This window comes from Grammomys surdaster, unplaced genomic scaffold (genome assembly GCF_004785775.1).
Source record: "Grammomys surdaster isolate TR1022 unplaced genomic scaffold, NIH_TR_1.0 124726, whole genome shotgun sequence".
Lineage (NCBI taxonomy): Eukaryota > Metazoa > Chordata > Mammalia > Rodentia > Muridae > Grammomys > Grammomys surdaster.
The window spans coordinates 211,777-234,010 of record NW_021619686.1 but is presented as its reverse complement, the minus strand read 5'-3'; the positions used below and the strand labels follow the sequence as shown (position 1 = coordinate 234,010).

The 22,234-nt window shown below is 45.4% G+C and overlaps 2 non-coding genes across 2 annotated transcripts; one reads left to right on the top strand and one right to left on the bottom strand.

Moving 5' to 3' along the window:
• The first annotated feature begins 4,641 nt into the window (after window positions 1-4,641).
• Window positions 4,642-4,713, top strand: Trnac-gca. Its single transcript has one exon. It is a non-coding gene; the product is annotated as a tRNA-Cys (tRNA).
• Window positions 4,714-11,361: 6,648 nt separating this feature from the next.
• Window positions 11,362-11,497, bottom strand: LOC114636642. Its single transcript, XR_003713656.1, has one exon. It is a non-coding gene; the product is annotated as a small nucleolar RNA SNORA70 (small nucleolar RNA).
• Between the last annotated feature and the right edge of the window lie 10,737 nt (window positions 11,498-22,234).

The following is a 22,234-nucleotide window of genomic DNA, read 5'->3' as shown; positions in this document are numbered from 1 at the left end:
CCGCTGAGTTACACCCTCAGCACCAGAAGATCCAGACTTTAGAAACTTCCTCATCTGAATGCAACCACTCAGTTCTGTCCTGACAGTGGAAAAGCAGCCACAGACCATAAAGAGGCATTGCTTGGGTTCCAGTGAAACAACCCAGGGACTTTGACATTTTTTATTGTATTTTTCACTTTTTTGTGATAATAGAGTTTTTTTGGGGGGGGGAGTCTTTTGGTTTGTTTTTTGTTTGTTTTGTTTTTGTTTTTGTTTTGTTTTTCAAGACAGAGTCTCACTATGTAATTCTGGGTGTTTTGGAACTTACTATGTAGATTAGGTTGGCCTCGAACTCGCAGAGATCCTCTTGTCTCTGCCTCTACCTCTGCCTCTGTCCCTGCCCTGCCTCTGCCTCCACCTTCTGAGTGCTGGGATTAAAGTTATGTGCCACTACACTCATCTGACATGAAACATTTTTATAAACTGACAATATTTATGGAGCACTTATCTCCATTATTAAAACATTCTAGCCGGGCCGTGGTGGCTCACGCCTTTAATCCCAGCACTTGCGAGGCAGAGGCAGGTGAATTTCTGAGTTCGAGGCCAGCCTGGTCTACAGAGTGAGTTCCAGGACAGCCAGGGCTATGCAGAGAAACTCTGTCTCGAAAAACAAAACAAAACAAAATCTAAGGGCTGGAGAGATGTCTCAGAGGTTAAGAGCATTCACTGACTATTCCTGAGAGGTCCTGAGTTTAATTCCCAGCACCCAAATGATGGCTAACTACCATCTGTAACTCCATTTCCAAGGAGAATCCACCACCCTCTTCTGACCTCTACAGGGACTGCATGCGTGTGGTATAAAGACATGTGGGGAAAATATTCATACATTTAATTCCTCCATCCAAAAATATAGGTCAAGATTAGTGGTACACACACTTTTAATCCCGTCACTCAGTAGGCAGAAGGCAGAAGCTGGTGGATCTGTGAGACTAGCCTGGTCTACAGAGTGGATTCTGGTACAATCAGGACTACACAGAGAAACTCTGTCTTGGGAGAAATCTCATGCTGGATGGTAGCACAGGTTAGTGAGCCCAGTTACATGAGACACTAAGATCATACTCCAGCTCACCACCACCTTCCTCCACCACCACAGAATACTGTAGCTTCCTGCTCTCTTTCTGAGGTAGGCCAGAAGGAAGAAGGCCTGAGAGGTCCTGGTCCATATTCTGCCTTCAGATATGAGGATGGGTCTTGCACAGCGTGTGAACACTCCTGCCTGCCAAGGCATCACATGCTGTTGATGTCATTCGCTTTCCTGCAGTCTGAGTTGAATTGTTTTCTGTAGTACCACTTACTTAGCCTTTTGCCTGTGTTGGGAATAAGGCTCCAGGGAAATAAGGTTCCAGGGAAAGCTATTTTCTGGCCAGCCAGCCAGGGTGCCAGCCCAGAGTCCTGCACATCTGAGTAGCTCAGTGAGGCTGGAGAAGCTGAGACTTGGCATCCAGGAAGCACTGGGTCTGCTTCACTGTTCTTGGAACAGGTCAAGGCTCTAGCCAGAGAACCCCCACCTGGGGCCAAGCTTCCTGAGGTTACTAGCAAAGGATCACAATTAGGTGGCCTCAACAGTAAAAGTTTAACCTCCCATTCCTTTTTCTTTCTTTCTTTTTTTTATTAGATATTTTCTTTATGTACATTTCAAATGTTATCCCTTTTCCTGGTTTCCCCTCTGAAAACCCCCTATCTTATCCCCCTCCCCCCTACTCCTATGAGGGTGTTCCCTTCCCCCACCCACTCACCCACTCACTCTCCTGTCCTGGCATTCCCCTATCTAACCTTCACAGGACCAAGAGCTTTTTCTCCCATTGATGAGCGACAAGGTCATCCTGGAGCCATGGGTCCCTCCATGTTGTACTCCGGGGGGTCTGGTTGGTTGATACTGTTCTTCCTATGGGGCTGCAAACCCCTCAGTCCTTTCTCTAACTCCTCCAAACATCCCATTTCTTTTTTTTTTTTTTTTTCCCGAGACAGGTTTTCTCTGTGTAGCCCTGGAACTCACTCGGTAGACCAGGCTGGCCTCGAACTCAGAAATCTGCCTGCCTCTGCCTCCCAAGTGCTGGGATTAAAGGCATGCGCCACTACCACCCGGCCCAAACGTCCCATTTCTTGAGAGCAGAAGTGTGGCTCAGTTTCTTTCCTTATCCCCTCTTCCTCATTGGTGGGGATGGAATTTCTCGCCTTAGAGACTAGATCAATCCCATATCCACGATCTTCATGTGTTATTCTATGACCGAGTGTGTCTCCCCGCCTCTCATAAGAACACCGGTCGGCCTATTGATTCATCTTGACTTTATCAAGTGTAGTTGCACACCACGATTTCCAAAGGAGGGCACAGTCAGAGGCCAGATGAGAAAGTCAACAGGTTTTGTTGGTTTTGGAGACAGTCACAGGTAACCCAGAGGGCCTTGAACTCTCAGTCCTCCTAAGTGCTGGGAGCAAGGGCATCATGCCCCACTGCACGTGGCCTCGACAAACCTTTTTAGGCAACACAGTTTAAAGCATGACAGTGATCTTGCCCCATGAAGAACACAAGTGTAGACATTGCTTGGTTGCCCAGAAGGCTGTAGTGTGACTGAAACACAAGGATGCTCTAGTGGGAAACCCAGGATGGAATAGAACATCTGGACCTCAGAACATCTGGATTCTGGCCCCAGTTTCTGAACTTGTAGTTCAGGACCCCAAACCACTGGCCAGTCTGGTGGCCCCTTTTTCTCCTCGGAATTTCAGTGAAAACTCAGATACTTATTAATTCTGTCTTGGGTGGGGGAGAGTCCCCCCGTCCCACAAACACTGTGCCTGGGCATCTCCTTTCTAGGTTCCTCTCCTACCTCTCAGAAGTGCACAGCTATTCCAAGCCTCTTAAATATGGCAGTTTCCCCTGTTCTTGTAGCCATCTTCCCCCTAATCCCTCCCACCTCCGTATCTTTCCTAAGTTAGAGAGAATAGTCTGGTCTCCAGCCATGCTCGCTGCTAAAGAGCATCCCTCTTCTGTGTTCTCCACAGCATCTAACTCTCAACTACTTTTGCTTTTGCCGTACACCAGGCATTTCCCCCTTGGCTGTTAGCTTCTGATACGAGGAACGGTATGGATGTTTGAGCCAGGCGCACTGAGTGATTGCTGGGTAAATGAATGATGACTACCAATGAATGTAGCAGTAGGCTTTGGATGGCTCCATGAAACAGAACTCTCTCTCTCTCTCTCTCTCTCTCTCTCTCTATATATATATATATATATATATATATATATATATATATATATATTTTTTTTTTTTAGTCTTCTTTAACATAGTAATCCCAAATGAGTTTTAGGGATGGCCTGCTCTAGTCTCATCTTGGTTACCCCTGATTTCTTTTGGAGATTAACTGTTTCTTTCCACTCCATGAACTCACATTCTAAGTGGAACTGTGTTGGGTTTTATCAATTGACAATGTACTTGGGCCGGGTGGTGGTCTTTAATCCCAGCACTTGAGGGACAGAGGCAGGCGGATTTCTGAGTTCAAGGCCAGCCTGGTCTACCGAGTGAGTTCCAGGACAGCCAGGGCTACACAGAGAAACCCTGTCTCGAAAAAACAAAACAAACAAACAAAAAAAGACAATGTACTTGGGAAGAAAGAATCTCAGTTGAGGAATTGCCTCCGTCAGATTGCCCTGTAGGCAAATCTGTGGAACATTTTCTTGATTAATGATTGACATGGGTGGTGCCATCCCTAGGGAGGCGGTACTGGGCTGTAAAAGAAAGAAAACCGAGCGAGGCAGTAAGCAGCATTGCCCCTCTCTGCTCCAGTTCCTGCCTCCATGTTTCTGTCCCTGTCATGTTCATGCACCGACTTTCCTCGATTGACTGTGATTGGGACATAGAACTCAAGGTTTCTTCTCCGAGCTGCTTTTGGTTATAGTATTTTACCACTGTGATTGAAACCTACGGCCTTTCACACCACTCTCGCGTCCTGTGCTTGCATTTGTGCAGCAAGAATTGGAGCAGAAACCACACCAGACCAAAGGCAGGCACAAGCCTCATAGCTGGAGACCTAAGTACTGGAGGTTATCTCCACCGCACGGAGAGACGCCGTGAGATATTAAAGATGACGTACTAAGGAACCCAAGCTGGGTTCAGTGGCATGTACCTATAACCCCAGCACGAAGGCAGCAGGAGGAAAACAGTTACGTTCAACTTGGGTTATATAGTAGGACCCTGTCTCTATATCTCACCCTGCAAACAGACAAAAGTAGTAAAGCAAAGCTTGAGAAACAGGTTTTTTTTTTTTTTTTTTTTTTTTTTTCCGAGACAGGGTTTCTCTGTGCAGCCCTGGCTGTCCTGGAACTCACTCTGTAGACCAGGCTAGCCTCGAACTCAGAAATCCGCCTGCCTCTGCCTCTCAAGTGCTGGGATTAAAGGCGTGCACCACCACTGCCCGGCGAGAGACAGTTCTAACGGCATTTGAATTCTTGATATTCTTTGGCTTCTCTGATAGTTCCACTGTTGTGGCCCAGTAAATTCCTTTTATTTCGTATCCATTGAAATTTAATGTATATCATTTGTAGCTAATGTGACCATAATAGGAAACTGAAGGTAAATTGGTTTAGAGAGACTCTTTTGGCCAGTAGGGGGTATAGCTCAGTGGTAGAGCATTTGACTGCAGATCAAGAGGTCCCCGGTTCAAATCCGGGTGCCCCCTCACTTTCCCAGTCATGGGTTTCTCTTTTGAGTGTATAATTAAGTAATATTTGGGAGAAAAAAAACCAATAATGTAGGAAAAAGAACATTTCTTAAGGTATTTCTTAAGAACTGAAGAAACAGAATCAGTAAGTAGGTGTCCACCAGAGGGAGCGAAAGAGCAGGCTGAAACTGGAAAAACAAAAACCCTGATCTAGTTTGCTTGGAAGTGCAGCTACACAGACGACCTGGCTCACTGACACTTCATCTCCCTTGTGCAGGGCTTACTCTCATTGCCTTTCGAGCTTTTTCTTTCCCCACACAGCTGACAAAAGAACCGACTGAAATAGTTTCTCCTTATTGATCTACACACCAAGCTTATGCTCAAAGATCTTGTGGCCTTGGAGTTTCATAAGAGAGCACAATTGAAGTGAAGGACAAGAAATCCAATTTAGGTTTACTGTGATGTTTATTCATAATAGCAAGAATACAGAAGCAACATGGGCTGCAATGCTATTGGGCAAGCAAACTGTAGTGTACATGTATGGCAAGATATTAATTCAAGTGGTTTTTTTTTGTTTTTTGTTTTTGTTTTTGTTTTTGTTTTTGTTTTTGTTTTAAAAGAAGGCACTGAGGGTGGTGGTTTGAATGAGAATAATCCCCATAGGCTCAAATATTTGCATGCTTGTTTCCCAGTTTGGTGGAACTGTTTGGGAAGGATTAGGTTGGTATGGTTTTGTTGAAAGAGGTGTAGTGCTGGGAGGGAAGACTTCAAGGTTTCAAAAGCTCATAGCAGGCCCAGTCTCTTTCCCTGCCTTCAACTTTTTTGTTTTGTTTTTCCGAGGCAGGATTTCTCTGTGTAGCCCTGGCTGTCCTGGAACTCACTCTGTAGACCAGGCTGGCCTCAAATTCAGAAATCCGCCTGCCTCTGCCTCTCAAGTGCTGGGATTAAAGGCGTGCGCCACCACCGCCCAGCTTTTTTTTTTTTTTTTTTTTTTTTTTTTTTTTTGGTTTTTCGAGACAGGGTCTCTCTGTGTAGTCCTGGCTGTCCTGGAACTCACTCTGTAGACCAGGCTGGCCTCGAACTCAGAAATCCACCTGCCTCTGCCTCCCAAGTGCTGGGATTAAAGGCGTGCGCCACCACTGCCCGGCACCAGCTTTTTTTTTTTACATTTTGTTTTTGTTTTTTTTTGTGCCTTCAACTTTTGAATAAAGTGTAAGCTCTTAGTGTGCCTTTAATCCCAGCAGTGGTAGAAGCAGGCGAATTTCTGCAAGTTCAGAGTTCCAGGCCATCCTGGACTACATAGTGAGTTCAAGGACAGCAAGAGGTACAAAAAGAAACTCTGTCTCAAACACACACACACACACACACACACCTCACACACACACACACACTCACTCACACACACACACACACACACACATACACTCACACACACTCACACACACCTCACACACACTCACACACACACTTACACACACTCACACACATACACTCACACACTCACACTCACACATACTCTCACACACACTCTCACACACACACACACACTCTCTCACACACACTCTCACACACACACTCTCACACACTTGTAAGCTTTAAGCTTTTAGCTCTTAGCTACCGCTCCAGCATCATGCCTGCCTGCCTACTGCCATGATCCCCACCGTGATAATCAGGAACTCTAACCCCCTGAAACTGTAAGCAAACCAGTAAGCAGCACTCCTTGGTGGCCTCTGCATCAGCTCTTGTTCTAGGTCCCAGCCCTGGTTGAGTTCCTTCCCTGCTGCTATTGATGATGAACTGATATGTGGAAGTTCGAGTGAAGTAAATCCTTTCCTCCTCAAGTTGCTTCTTATCACAGTGTTTCATCACAGCAGTAGAACCCAGTGAAGATACCTGTGGTACACACATTGAATTCTAGCACTCAGAAGCAGAGGCAGGTAGATCTCTGTGAGTTCTGGCCTGATCAACATGGGCTAGCCAGGGCTACACAGTGAGACCTTGTCTCAAAACAACAGAAAGGAGGACATTCAGATACATGCCCCAGCAAGGGCATTACACTAAGTGAAGACAATTTAATGACATAATGACTAGTGTGGGTGCTAGGAAGACTGACAACATTAAGTGGGGGGAGGGCAGGTGGAGGGACACACACCTTTAATTTCAGCACCCAGGAGGCAGAGACAGGCAGATCTCTGTGAGTTCGAGGCCAGCCTGGTCTATAGAGCAAGTTCTAGGCAGAATAGTCAAGTCTACTCAGAGAACTCTGTCTCAAGAATAAAAATAAATAAAAACAAAACAAGTAAACCAAATTAAAGGCTAGGTGAGAACTGACTCCCGTCTAAGCTGTCCTCTGGCCTCCATGTGTATGCTGTGGCTGGTGTGCACACACACCAAATAAGGGAGAAAATAAAAGGTGTGCAATGCAGTACACACACAAACTGGTTCTGTTTATATGAAGTACTTAAAGTCATCAAAATCATCATGAGACAGAAAGAACACTGGCTTTGAGGATCAGGGGAAGAGGGAGGCTGGAGAGTTGGAGGTTAACAATGTTTCAATTTAGCCGGGTGGTGGTGGCGCACGCCTTTAATCCCAGCACTTGGGAGGCAGAGGCAGGCCGATTTCTGAGTTCGAGGCCAGCCTGGTCTACAGAGTAAGTTCTAGGACTCCACAGAGAAACCTTGTCTGGAAAAACCAATGTGTGTGTGTGTGTGTGTGTGTGTGTGTGTGTGTGTGTGTGTGTGTTTCAATTTTGCAGGATGAGTTATGAAGAGAGGTACAGTGATGATACTGTTAACTACAGAACATTCTGGATTTACAAACATTTTAAAATTGTTTTTACTTATGTGTGCACTCCAACTCACATTATAGATCTTTATTTTTAAAAGTGCATTTTTATTTTATGTGTATGAGTGTTTGTATGCATGTATGTGTACTAAGTGTGTGCCTGATGCCCTCAGAGGTCCTGGAACCAGAGTTATCAGTGTTTGTGAGCTGACAGCTATGTGGGTGCTAGAAACTGAGCCTGGGTCCTCTGGAAGAGCAGGAGGCATTCTGGACCACTTCGCTGCAGCTCCAACATTATGGAGTTTTTAAAAATATCACTGAACTGTGCATGTACATTTGGTAAAGATGGTAAATTATATGTTCTGCAAATTTCACCATAGTGATGACAACTGAGAAAAATCTCATTTGTAGTTCTATATTTCAGGTACAATAGAAAACATAAATTGTATAAAATTATATTTATTATAGAATAAAATATGAAGCATCAGAAGTAACTCAATCAAAATACTGACAGAATTTCCTCCACCTGAGAAAGTATAAAACCTCAAGGGATATTGTACACTAAATAGATGAAATAAAGTACTCTATATTCCATTTATAAAATGCTTTAAATCTCATAGAATTAACTTAAGAGATTCTTTGAATTCCAACCAAATTATTGACAGGCTTTGCCTGGGGTAGGGGAAATCAACAAATTTAATTCTAAGGTTCATGTCAAAATATTTTGTTTTTTATATATATTATATACATTTTGTTATTGAATATACTATATATATATTCTAGCACTCAGGAACAGAGGTAGGCAGATCTCTGTGAGTTCAGGGACCCCCCCCCCCCCCAGCTTTGGCCTCAGCCTGTGCCATTTCTCATCCAGGCTGAGGTCTACATCTCAGGCTACTTTTTCCCACCCACTGAGTGGTGCTTCCCGCAGGCCCAGCACTGGATGGCGTGACACAGGGTGACGGCAGTCTAGCCTTCCCAGTTCATCTGCCTGATGGAGTTCCCATGCCCCAGAAGCAAGGCAGAACGGGGAGCCACAGATTGAGGCATTTCAAATTTCAAATTGTTTTTAGTTTTTCATGTGGTATAGTCTGATAAAGCAGGCTCTTTGAGCATTGGTTACCCCTTGGACATCCTAGGGCATGTTATATGTCTAAGATTCCAGTGGCTGGGAATGTGGGAAAGACTTATCTTGGTGGTTCTGGGTTCTCACGAGGATGCAGATAAACAGCCAGCTGTTCCAGGAGGAGCCCTTCCAAGCTGTCCCTGCCATGGCTGTTGGAAAAAAGACTTAGTGCCTTTCTGGTACTGAAGGGGCTCTTCACAGAGCAGCTCTAAGTGTATCCATGGAACTCACTTGACTTCTGCCAGAGACCAAGGGATAGCAGATGTCATCAGTGTGTTCAGTGACCAGGTTCAGAAGTGACAATTTCACTTCTGTTACATCTTAGTCATTAGAATGGTGTTCCAAGGCAGCTCACATTCAAACGAAGGTTAATTGAGCTTCAGAGTCTTCAAAGAGATGTATCAAAGACACGTGAGTGTACTTTAAAACCGCCATGGTTCACTCAAATTCAAAGGAGTATCAAGGTGGATCCCGCTGAACCTTCCCAAATGGACTCTGAGCTGAGATTTCCCAGACTGGTGTGTTAGCTCCAGAGGCTAAAATGGCTCCAGAAAGATCCATTCAAAGGTGGCACCTGGATTTGAACCCGGGGTCCTTAGTAATTATTGGCATATATCAGTTGTATATATTCACCCCCCTTCGGCATCCTCAGTCCCTCCACTTCTGCTAATATCCCTTTTCTTTCTAACTACCACTCTTTCTACTTTCATTTTTGTTGTTGTTTTTTGTTTGTTTGTTTGTTTTTGTTTGTTTGGGGGTTTTTTTTGCTTTTTTTGTTTTGTTTTGTTTTTCGAGACAGGGTTTCTCTGTATAGCTCTGGCTGTCTGGGAACTCACTCTGTAGATCAGGATGGTCTCAAACTCAGAAATCCACCTGCCTCTGCCTCCCAAATGCTGGGATTAAAGGTGTGCGCCACTACTGTCCAGCCTCTCTGTTCTTTTATAAGACAGTCTGTCATGTACTTCAGACTGGCCTCCAACTCCCTAGGGAGTCAAGAGGTTTAGTTAGGTTTCTGTTGCTGTGATAAAATACTGAAGGAAACCAACCAAAGGGAGTAAATGATTGATCTGGCTTACATATCGTCTACTGAGAGAACTCAAGGCAGGAACCTGAAAGCAAAAACTGAAGGAGAGGTCATGAAGAAACCAAGGCTGCTTTCTTATATACCTCAGGACCATCTGTTTATAGCACCACCCACAGTGGGAGGAGCCCTCCGATATCAATCATCAGTTAAGAAAATTCCTACACATTTGCTTACAGGCCAGGCTTACAGAGGCATTTCTCAGTTGCAAGTCCTCTTCCCAGATACTCTAGTTTGTGTCAACTTGACAAAGAAACCACAAAGCAAAACAAACAACAACAACAAAAACCTAGCCAAGAAGTCAAGAATGACCTTAAACTCCCGAACTCCTGCTTCCACCTGCACTGGGATTAGAGGAGAGTGTCACACACCCAGCTTAGTAGTGGAACACTTGTTAAAGTAGATGCTCTTCAAGACCTTGAGTAAGCAATCTCCGTGACCATCCTAGGTTCTCCAGTTCTGCTAACATCTGGCTCTACTCTTACCTACTCTGCTTTCCCTCAAATATGAAGCTACAACTTAATGGGCCACATAGATGCCTCTCCTGGCATACAGCCTTTTCCAGGGCCTAGTTCCCTGTGAAAGGAAACGGAAACAAGTGGGAGATAGAGAAAGATGCAAAAGAAGTAAACAGCAGATTTCTTTTTGTATCCAATAGTGGTGATGGTGGGGGAGTGAGGACCCGTTCTGGACAGGGGTGTGTGGGTAGTAGCCAGTGGGAATACTCAGGATAGGAAGCAGATCTGACCTTGGCAGAGATGTGTCCCTGATCTGTGCTACTTTGTTGCAAAAGAAAGTTTCCACCCTCCCTTCCCCTTCTACCCCTTATCCCTAAATGGGAGAGAAGGATATAGGGGGAGAGCGATCTCTGAATTTCTTTCTTCTTGTTTCTTCTTTGTGCACGAAACCAAACCCCCGAACAACCAACAACCCCTGCCTATGGGGCTCTAGCATTGATATACCCTCTGAAAAGTATCCAAAATTCCAAACGTCACATAATTGCAGAAGCTATCTGCAGCTGGCAGAACCACCCCTCTGCTAGAGCATGAGGTAAATCACAGTCAGCTGCTGCTGACAGGCCGAAGCAGCCCCGTATCCCTACACTGGGATTAAAACAAAAAACATATTCTTATAATATTTTCGTTTTGTTTTGTTTTAAGAAACCAAAATTCTAGAATCCTCACTACAGGTGTGAGCAGAATAATATCTTGGATAGTCGCCAGAGGACAGTGGAGCCAAAGTGTTGCTGGAGAGGTCAGTGATCATGAAGATAGTATTACTAGACAGCACTCTGTAGCTGGGAATATAGCTCAGGGGTAGAGGGGTTTGACTATAGATCGGGAGGTCCCTGGTTCAAATCCAGGTGCTGCCTCCTTTTTTTTTCCTCTGTGGACTCCTTTTTGTCCGGTACACTGACTTGTGAAATTCCTTTCTTTCTTTCTTTTTTTTTTTTTTTTTTTTTTTTTTTTTTTTGAGACAGGGTTTTTCTGTGTAGCCCTGGCCTTCCTGGAACTCACTCTGTAGACCAGGCTGGCCTCGAACTCAGAAATCCACCTGCCTCTGCCTCCCAAATGCTGGAATTAAAGTGTGCCACCACTGCCTGACGACTTGTGAAATTCTTTAACCAGCATTAACTGGGTGAATAGTTATTCTTTTTTTTTTTTTTCCAGAAAATTGTCTCCAAGTTCCCTTGAGGCAACCCATATAGACAATAGGCAATATACACTACCAAGGAGGCTGCTGTTTGCAACCATTGCACACCAAAGTCCCCATGGGGAAAGGGACTTGGTCAGCTTAATTAACTGCACTGGATGAGTTATTATTGTGACATTTTTCATGCTTCATCTTCACTACTTTGGTCACAGTAATTTTTTGAAGGACTTGAGAAGGTCCTTCCCAGTCTTTGTCGGTGTTCCTTGTGTCTAATAATTATTATCCTGACTTTATTTGTTGATACCACACTTGCTTTTAAGGGAAATGGGATCTGGCGCTTACAATAAAGTACTAAACTGTTTAACATGTACATAAAGACAAGAACTGACATTCTGGATGAGCGAATAGACAATATTCTAGAAGTCTTGGTTAGAAGTTACCACAGTGAAATACAAAAGCATCTAGAAGCTTCCTGGTCATAAAAATACAAATGAAAACATCCCATTCAGCCACTAGGAACTAGCTGTGATTAGCTCTGAAGACCAGTAGGAATTCATGTAATAGATCATTACCAGAGCGATGATGTTACTGCCAGGGTAGCCATCTATAGCACGTAAGTGGACATTACATATTTTCACCAAGTGCACAGCATCCTAGGGCTGTACAATATTGTGACTCCAAATACTTGCCACACCTTATGTTTTTTTTTAAGGGGGAGGGTGGCTCAATGGGTAAAGGTGCTTGCCACTAAGTCTGACCATCTAAAGTCAATCCCCAAGACACACATGGTGGAAGGTGGGACCTAACTTCCAAAGCCATCATCCTCTGACTGCCACGCATGCACCGTGGGCTAACCCATGCTTTTTAAAAAGCAGAAATAGCAGCACAGGTAAGGGTGGGATTGGTCCTGAGCCCACCACTTCATCAGACATTGATATTCACAGACATTCACTAGACAACATATACTCTGTTCTAGTTTGTTTTCTGTTTGCTGTGATAGAGACCATGACCAAAAGTAATGTGGAGAGGAGAGGGTTTATTTGGCTTCCCTGTCTGATCATGGTCCATTGTAGAGGGAAGTCCGGGCAGAAACTTAGAGGCAGGAACTAAATCAGAGACCATGATGGAAGAGTTTTTTGTTTTGTTTTGTTTTTGGTTTGTTTTGAGTTGGGGTCTCTTTATGGAGCCCTGGCTGTCCTGGAACTGATTCTGTAGATCTGTCTGCCTCTACCTCCCTGCCTCTCCCCTGCCTCTCTGCCTGTAAGTGCTGTGATTAAAGGCTTGCACCAACTGCCTCCCACTCCCAGCTCAGCCAGTGTCTTACCCACCTTCTGTCCAGAGGTGGTACTCCCCTCCTGCATCAATCACTAATCAAGAAAATGTCCCACAGACGTGCCACAGGACAACTTGATGGAGGCTTTTTCCCTGTTCAGGAAGGATTCATTCCTCCCAGATGACTCTGGCTATGACAGGGTGGCAAAGTAAAGAACCATACACACAACAAAGCACTCAAAGTCTGACTCAGAAAAACAACTATCTTCTATTACTTATCCTTTTTGGTTTTATAATTCTGATTTCACCCCTTCTTCCTACTTGAGATACAGAGGGGATGGCTGGAGCCCCCCACTGCTGACTTTGAGAATGGGATCCATATTTTAAGGACAGCTGACAGAAAGATAAAAGAAAGCTGTGTTCCTAAAATACACTAATGTCACCATGCCAGCTCTGGCCACGACTCCAAAGATACTTTACCCAAAGAAAATCCCTATCCTGTTAAAATCTCAGGGGAGCGACCAGCCCAGGGAACTCTAAAAGAGCACGCTCCCTTTACAGGACAGTTCCTTAGATGAATATGTTCCCATCGCTTCACTGGAAACTCCCGTGGCCTTCTCAGCTCACTTGAAATGTGAGACAGTGTAGGCAGACCTGTTACAGCAACATGCGTGGTCACTGACTGGTGTCTGTGCCCCCACACAACAGAAGGTTGTTGCTTCTTGTGGCTTCCTACAGCATCACAAGCAGGCGGTTCCCATCTTCCAGTGATAGAGATGGGCTTGATGGTACAAGGCTGCAATCCCCACCCTTGTGGGGTGGAGGCAGGAGGATCTTGATCTTCGTCAAGGTCATCTAGCCTACTTAAATTCAAGGCCATTGCCCTCTTCTATCAGCAACTGTGAGACAACATCAGATCTGCATATGATCAGGTTTATCAACATTCATCTCGGCGGGGCGGGGGCTCAAGAAGCTCTACTTAAGGACGCTGCTGCTCAGATGACTGTGTCCTGTTAGCAATCATTCACCCAGGCACCTGTACGCAACTCTAATGAAATGAATTGGCTCATAAAAGGGAGAATACTCAACACACAGAAGAGCAATTTACAGGGGGAAGTTGGGTAAAGATCAAACTTTCCCCAAGGAACTGGACATCTCTAATCAGCAGGAAGTTGTCTAACAATAACATTGCCCCTTTCTTTTTTTCCCTCTCCTATCTAGTATTAGTGTTGAAAAGGTCAGAAAGGGTGGAAAAAGGTGGAAGAAAGAACACACAAAGTAGAAAATGCCAACTGTAAGTGGTGCCCAAATATGGGGCTTGAAATTTAAGGATAAAAATGGGAAATTTGATTTCAAATGTTATAGAGAAAATGGCAGGGAACAAAGGAGTGGGTATTTCTTTTCAAGATGCCAGCAAACAATGTATTGAGGCTGCTACCTCTGCGGTATCCCCTGCTCTGTGTTCAGGGGGGATTTTCCATTTTTTTTTCTTTTTTGTATATACTATTTCAAAAACGGTTAGGAGAATTGCTGAGCGGTTAGAAAAATTACAGGTGGAAATGGAAGGACCTGAGTGTACTGGCTGGTTTTGTGTGTCAACCTGACACAAGCTGAAGTTATTACAGAGGAAGGAACCTCAGTTGAGAAAATGCCTCCGAGAGATCCAGCTGTAAGGCATTTTCTTAATTAGTGATCAAAGGGGAGGGCCCAGCCCATTGAAGTAGTGCCATCCCTGGGCTGGCAGTCCTGGGTTCTATAAGAAGGCATGCTGAGCAAGCCAGGGGAAGCAAGCCAGTAAGCAGCGCTCCTCCATGGCCTCTTTATCAGGTCCTGCCTCCAGGTTCCTGCCCTGTGTGAGTTCCAGTTCTGACTTCCTTTGGTGAACAGCAATGTGGAAGCGTAAGCTGAATAAACCCTTTTCTCCTCAACTTGCTTCTCGGTCATGGTATTTCATTGCAGCACTAGAAACTCTAAGACACTGAGCAACAAAAATTGGCTGAAATGAGAAAACAAAAGGGTTCATTCTGCCCTTTCTTCTCTGAAAGGGCTGCAGAATTGGCCGAGCAACTGGGAAGACTGCAGGTGGAAGTAGGATTGTGGGAAGGTGAGGAGCACCGGAAAAGAGAGAAAAGGCTCAGGATGGTGACTAAGCGGTATAAATAGAGTTTCTGGCAGACGATAAGAGGGAACCTGTGGCAGTCAGTCACCTTCTTCCCTCAGGGAAGCAAAGACAAGAGAACAAGTGTTGCACAGCTAGCTGTACCAGCAAGCCAGGCTCTGTCTCTGGTCACTCCCTGGAGTCCTATTTATACCCTCCAAACATCACATGTCCTCTACATGCCTTACCTCAGCACATGTATTATGTCAGCACGTGCATTCAGTCAGCCTGAGTCCTTGGAAGTGGCAATAAACTGCAGCACACCACCAGACTTTTTGGTTTGTTTCTCTCTATGGAGTCCTGACAAATGCAGCTCAACTACCAATGTAAGGTAGACCAATACATGCATGTTGTTAGCAAAGAATCCTTCATTATGTGTCCTTTCACGTGCTTGCTTTAGCAGAACATCTTTTCTCCTGTGTCTGCTTCAGTGAAACGTTCCTTGTTGAATCGGCCTTAGCTTTTCACACTGTGTCCACTTTAAATGTTCCTTCATGTGTTTGCCCCAGCAAAACATCATCCAATCGACTTTCGAAAAAACCCTTAGGTTTCCAGTTCATTTCCCTCTATAATAATAACGTGCCAGCCCTCTGAACTGTCTTCCTTTATACGGGTTACTATGGTTGTTAGAATTCGGCACGCAGCTTGGAACAGACAACACCAGACCAAACGATTCCAAAGGGGAGAGGGTTTATTCAGGGCAGAGGGCAAAGGTAGAGAGAGAAACAGGAGAAGATGGTGGAGAAAGAAGAGAGAGAGAGGAGAGAAGAGGAGGTCGGTCATGACCACGTGGAGAAAGGGGGAAGGGAAGGAAGGAAGGGCGAGGAGAAGCTAGAGGCAAGAGAGTAAGAGAGTAAGAGAGAGAGGAGGAGGAGGCAAGCAGCCTCTTTTATAGTGGGCACGCCTACCTGGCTGTTGCCAGGTAACTGTGGGGAGGAGCATACCTGGGTGTTGCAAGATAACTGTTGAGGTGGAGTTTAAACAGAATACTAACAATGGTCACAGTATCTCTTTACAGCAATAGAAACCCTAAAACAAGATGCTTCTTGTAGCCAGGCAGTGGTGGTGCACGCCTTTAATCCCAGCACTTGGGAAGCAGAGGCAGGCGGATTTCTGAGTTCGAGGCCAGCCTGGTCTACAGAGTGAGTTCCAGAACAGCCAGGGCTACACAGAGAAACCCTGTCTCGAAAAAAGATCCTTCTTGTAGCAGTCCTGAAAAAACGAATACGCCAGAACCACTGTTTTCTTCCCCTCTAGCAACATGGATATCCATGATTGAGCATTCTTCTAGGTAAGTGTTGCGTTTATCCCAGGTTGAGTTTTGCCTCACAGGGGCAAGTAGGAAGAGAGGGACAAAGGAATGAAGAGTAAAGAGTCATGGCAGGGGTTAGAGAGTTGGCTTGGAGGGTAACAGTGCTTCCTTGTCGCACCCACCCTCGTCCAGCAAGGATGACGAAACACACGAGCTCTTCTCCAAGCAGTTTATTCAGGACCTTGAATAAGCTTCTCTCTTCTTACCCTGGGGGTGGGGGGTGGGGGGGTGATGGGGGTGGGGGAAGTGTCTTAAGTACTCTAGGACTAGCCTATCCCCGTCTCCCATGGAGCAACAGCAGATAGGCCCACATACACGGAAGCAAGCCAGATCACCAGCCACAGCCAAATAAGGACTTGTTTACTCCTAAGAGCACTCACCAACAGGTGGCAGAAGGCAGAGACCAGCGCCATCTTAAGGACGTGGCACTACGTGGCTCTCCACACTTCCTTCTTTCCCAGAGCATCTACGTTCACTTCAAGTTCAGTTCCAGGCACTGACATGGGGCTCCTCACAACCACCAGTGACTCCAGCTCCAGGGGCTCTGAGCCGCCTTCTGGTCTCCATGGGTACTGCAGTCATTTGCACAAACCCACACAGACAGACACATAATAAAAAACAATACATACAGGGCCACAGAGGGCTCAGAGGCTAAGGACACATCTTGCTCTTGCAGAGGACCTGAGTTAGATTCCTGGAACCCATATCGTGTGGTTCATGACCATCTGTAACTCCATCTCTAGGGGAGCCAATGACTCTGGTGTCCACCACCCCCTTGGTCAACTGTACTCACATGCACATAAACCCCATGTACACAAAAAGAGTGGTACCAAGTGGATTTTTTTCCAATATTATGAGCATCACTTTAATGAATTTGAAATACCTCTTTCCCAATATCAGACTGTATCCCAAGAATTGACTTCTTTTCCTTTCTTGTTTTTTTTTTTTTTTAAGATTTATTTATTTTATGTATGTGAGTACACTGTAACTGTCTTCAGACTCACCAGAAGAGGGCATTGGATCCCATTATAGATGGTTGTGGGCCACCATGTGGTTGCTGGGAATTGAACTTGGGATCTCTGGAATAGCAGTCAGTACTTTCAACCACTGAGCCATTTCTCCAGCCCCAGGACTTATTTCTTCTTCTTCTTCTTCTTTTCTTTTTTTTTTTTTTTTTTTTTTTTTGGTTTTTCGAGACAGTGTAGCCCTGGCTGTCCTGGAACTCACTCTGTAGACCAGGCTAGCCTCAAACTCTCGAGCTCAGAAATCCACCTGCCTCTGCCTCCCAAGTGCTGGGATTAAAGGCGTGCGCCACCACCGCCCGGCCAGGATTTATTTCTTAATGTGAGAATTTCAGGATCCAAGGCTGCTCTCAGTAATGTGTCTTACAAGTAAGTCTCAGGATAAACTCTTAGAGTTCCTGGCAGTTTTCTATCTCCCTCACCAATGTCGCCTGGCTCTCACATTCACTCTGCCCTTTGCCCTCATGAGAGTGCTAACAATTAGCTTAGAAAAAGACCCAGAAATCCTGATTTGGCAGACCTTCTGCACAGCTATCCAGGAATGGTTATTGGACCTCGGATTTGCAGCTGGATCTCTTGACTTGTACAGGAACCTGATTTGACTGTATTCTCAAGACCTCCTTAATTACACTCTCAAAGACTGATACATAATACGCCAGAATGCTCTTCAGGTTACCTGGGAAACCAAATTAGCCAACAGAAGGTTGCTTAGTGAGGCTGTCATCAGAGCAAATGGAATTGAATGCTCTTGAGACTATTTTCTCTGGCTGTGGAAAATTAATATGAACCATTCTTGTTGTAGAATACTGGCCTCTCTCTAGAGGCCAGAATGTATTCTCACATCCACAAATTCAAACCCCCAATTAATCACCAGCTCTGTGACCAGCTATGCAGGTCTAAATCTTCTGGCACAATCTGAGGGACAGAGAATAGTTGACATTATTCTTTTATAATAAACCAGAAGCTAGGTTTGATGGCATACATAAGCACTAGGGAGCAGAGGCAGGAGGCTGTCAGTGAGTAGGCCTCCTTGGTTTACATAGTGAGTTCCAGGATAGACAGAGCTACATAGTCAGCCAGACCCTGTCTCAAATAAAACAATACAAAATAAAAGAACTTGATGTAAAGTTTGGGTTTAGAAGAAACTGAATGGCCCAAACTTAGTGGCTTCACTCTGGCTTCCCCCATGCTTCTCTCTGGCATTCTGTGCACAGCAGGGGTAAGGTGATCGGGCTCTGTCCCCCTACATCCTCCCAATCTCATATGGACACGAATGCCTCTGGTCTCCTCCTGCCTGGGGTTAGGTTCTTGTCAGTGTCTCTTCATTACATTCTTGAACATGTCTAGCTGTGCCCAGTTGTTTCTGTTACTGGTTGTTCTCATAGCAACATTGATTTCCTGAATCCCCTCACGCTCAGTGTCTTAGGGTCTCTATTACTGCAAAGAATGTGACCAAAAAGCAAGTTGAGGCAAAAAGGGTTTGGCTGACCCTTCCACATTGCTGTTCATCACTGATGAGGTCAGGAACTGCCTCACAAACCACACAAAATACCAATCTCAGTCAGATAGGGATAGTTTATTGAGCATATGCCCCAGGACTGATCAACCAGGGCCATGGTCCAGATTCAGGAAATGAACCATGACCCTGTGTTAAGATCCTACAGTGTTTTTAAGGCCCAAATCCACAAACATTGCTGCCAAGTTATTTTTACCAATCAGGATTTAGGGATAGGGGATTTCCTTAGCAATATGTCTTTGTTGTACATTTATCCTGCCCACATTGGTTGGGGTAGTCAGCTGTAGCAGGGGACTTGCCTTGTCTAATATTCATGTCCTAACTTGTCTACTAGGATGAGACTTGTGTAACATTCATGTCTTAACTTGCCAACTTGATGTCAGTTTCCAGGGAGGTACTGGGACTTAAACTTTACTGGACCACTACTCAAAATGGAAGTCTTAAGTAGAACCATGAAAGGACAGCATGGTTTCTGGTCCAGCACCAGCTAGAAATGGCTGGAGACCCCGCAGGGTTCCCTGGAAGGGATGGCAGGCATTTCACCACGTTCCCAGACTCCAGGCTCCAGACACAGGCTCCTGACAGAGGCTGAAGACCTCCACAGATTAGGGTCCTCTGATCACGTAGGACGTCCCCTATCCCCTCCACAGGTAGAGGACGTGACTACAGGCCACAGAGCCTCAAGACAGATCTCCATATTAATGAGATACCTAAAGGCCAGAGGGGCGTAGCCAATTAAACATTAAACATTCCTTCCCAGATCCTCCTCCTTGCAAAAGGTATTTAACCTCAGGCCTGCCCTGAAAATACCGGGGTATAGTTTCATCCATTTTCTGCCATGACAATAAATATCTTAAGACCATACACAGCCCGCTCTGGGGAACTGTGGAGGTTTTCAACTACTGAGTTATCTAATCTCCCACTGATGACCTCTACATTCCCAGCCATGGAGGCCCAGAAACCCAAGCAAGCAAGCCAAGCCAAGCCAGCCACGACCAAGACTCTCATCCCCTCATCCCCTCAGGATACAGTTAGAGCTTCCCCTCCCTGCTTTGGCTGCAGGCCCATCTAGCCTGTTTGCCCCTCTTCAGTCTCGAACCTTCCACAGCCTCTCAGTGGTGCCTGAGAACCAACAGGTTCCTGGCCACATTTTTTGCCAGGGGACCCTCTGCCCCACCCCCGCGGGACCTCAGACTGTGCTCCCTCACCCCTGAAGCTGAGTCTCACGGCTTCCCCTTCCGTGGGGGGGGGGGCAAGGGGGCAGACGTGGGACCCAACAGTCTTATTCCAAATAGTTTCTTTCTTTCTTTCTTTTCTTTTCTTTTTTTTTTTGTTTTTTTGAGACAGGGTTTCCTCTGTGTAGCCCTGGCTGTCTTGGAACTCACTCTGTAGAGCAGGCTGGCCTCGAACTCAGAAATCCACTTGCCTCTGCATTCCAAGTGCTGGGATTAAAGCGTGCGCCACCACCGCCCGGCCCCCAAATAGTTTCTTATATTGGTACAGGTGTTTCACTTATGTTGGGGTCTATCCCAGCGGCAACTAATACCATAAATGCAGGAAGTACTGTTGGGTGGCTGGTTTGGTCCAAGCTTATTGTGTGTCTTAGGGTTTTAGTGCTGTGAGCAGACACCATGATGAACACAAGTCTTATAAAAAACAACATTTAATTGGAGCTGGCTTACAGGTTCAGAGGTTCAGTCCATTATCATCAAGGCAGGAGCATGGCAGCATCTATGCAGGCATGGTGCAGGCAAAGCTGAGAGTTCTACATCTTCATCTGAAAACTGCTAGCAGAATATTGGCTTCCAGGCAGCTAGGATGAGGGTCTTAAAGCCCACACCCACAGTGACAGAAGTATTAGAAGGCTATACCTTCTAATAGTGGCACTCCCTGTGCCTAGCATATACAACCCATCACATTCCACTCCCTGGCTCCCATAGGCTTGTTCAAGTATATGAGTCAATGAGGGCCATACCTAAACATAGCATAATGCAAAATGCATTTAGTCCAACTTCCAAAGCCCCATAGTCTATAGCAGTCTCAACAATGTTAAACGTCTGGCCCTGGGGACCAGACTTTTAAGTTCAAAGTCTCTTCTGAGATTCAGCCAATCACTTAACTGTAATCCTCAAAGCAAGACAGGAAACCACCTGGGCAAACTCCTAACTCTGCGTCTCCATTTCTGATGTCAAAGCTGTCTCCAGATCTCCAACTCTTTTTTCCTCTTTGTTGACTACAACAAACTTCTTTCTCCTGGCCTGTTTCCACTCCCTGTTAGCAGCTTTCCTCAGCATATATCCCATAGTTCTAGCATCTCAAACAACTTGGGGTCTTCAAGACAACTTCAATGTTACAGCTTCTTGTTTCAATGTCTGGGATCCACACATGATCTTCTGGGCAAGAAACTGCAGCACACCACCAGAAGTTTTTTGGTTTGTTTCTCTCTATGGAGTCCTGACAAATGCAGCTCAACTACCAATGTAAGGTGGACCAATACATGCATGTTGTTAGCAAAGAATCCTTCATCATGTGTCCTTTCACGTGCTTGCTTTAGCAGAACATCTTTTCTCCTGTGTCTGCTTCATTCCTTCGTGAATCTGCTTTAGTCTTTCGCCTGTGTCCACTTCAGGAAAACAGTCCTTCATGTGTTTGCCCCAGCAAAACACCATCCAACACAACTGACTCTCAAAAGAACCCTAAGTTTCCACTTCATCCCACCTTCTAATCTTGCCTCAATTCATTGACCACTTGGCATTTTATTGATGGGTGAATGCTTTTACACAGTGCACAAGAGATTATCTCTACAGGGTTTCTCTGTGTAGTCCTGGCTGTCCTGGAACTCTCTCTGTAGACCAGGCTGGCCTCGAACTCAGAAATCCGCCTGTCTCTGCCTCCCAAGTGCTGGGATTAAAGGCGTGCACCACTACCGCCCGGCTGGCTTAGATCTTTCAAAGACTACTTTAATATGGATCTTGAATGCTTCAACCTCTCTTGTCCACCACCCACCAGAGGTGGTGGAAAAGAAAAGTTAATAGGAAATGGGGGCTGTGGACCTGTTTAGAAATAGTTCTTTGGGGGTATTTCAATCTTCATTGTCAGCAGTCTAGTCCTCTAGCAAAACACCAACTCGAATCAGCACCAGCAGTCCAGTCCACTCAGCAAACACCATTTACAAATCATCAATGGCAGTTCAATCTGATCCAGAAGAAACTGAGGCTTCACCAATCCACCTGAGTGTGTGGAGGCAGCAAGAAGCCATCAGAAGCTGGGCGGTGGTGGCACACGCCTTTAATCCCAGCACTTGTGAGGCAGAGACAGGCGGATTTCTGAGTTCGAGGCCAGCCTGGTCTACAGAGTCAGTTCCAGGACAGACAGGGCTACAAGAGAAATCCTGTCTTGAAAAACCTAAAAAAAAAAAAAAAAAAAAAAAAAAAGAAGCCATCAGAAGATCACAAGGAGTTCTTTGGTGAGTTATTCTCTACAAAGTCACAGCAAGGTGAGCCAATACAGGAGTGCCGTCAACGAAGACTAGCAAGGCAGAGCAAGGCGAACCAATGGCAGAGCCTTCTCCCCACTGTCTATGATGTTATATTTATCTTTCTTTCTTTCTTT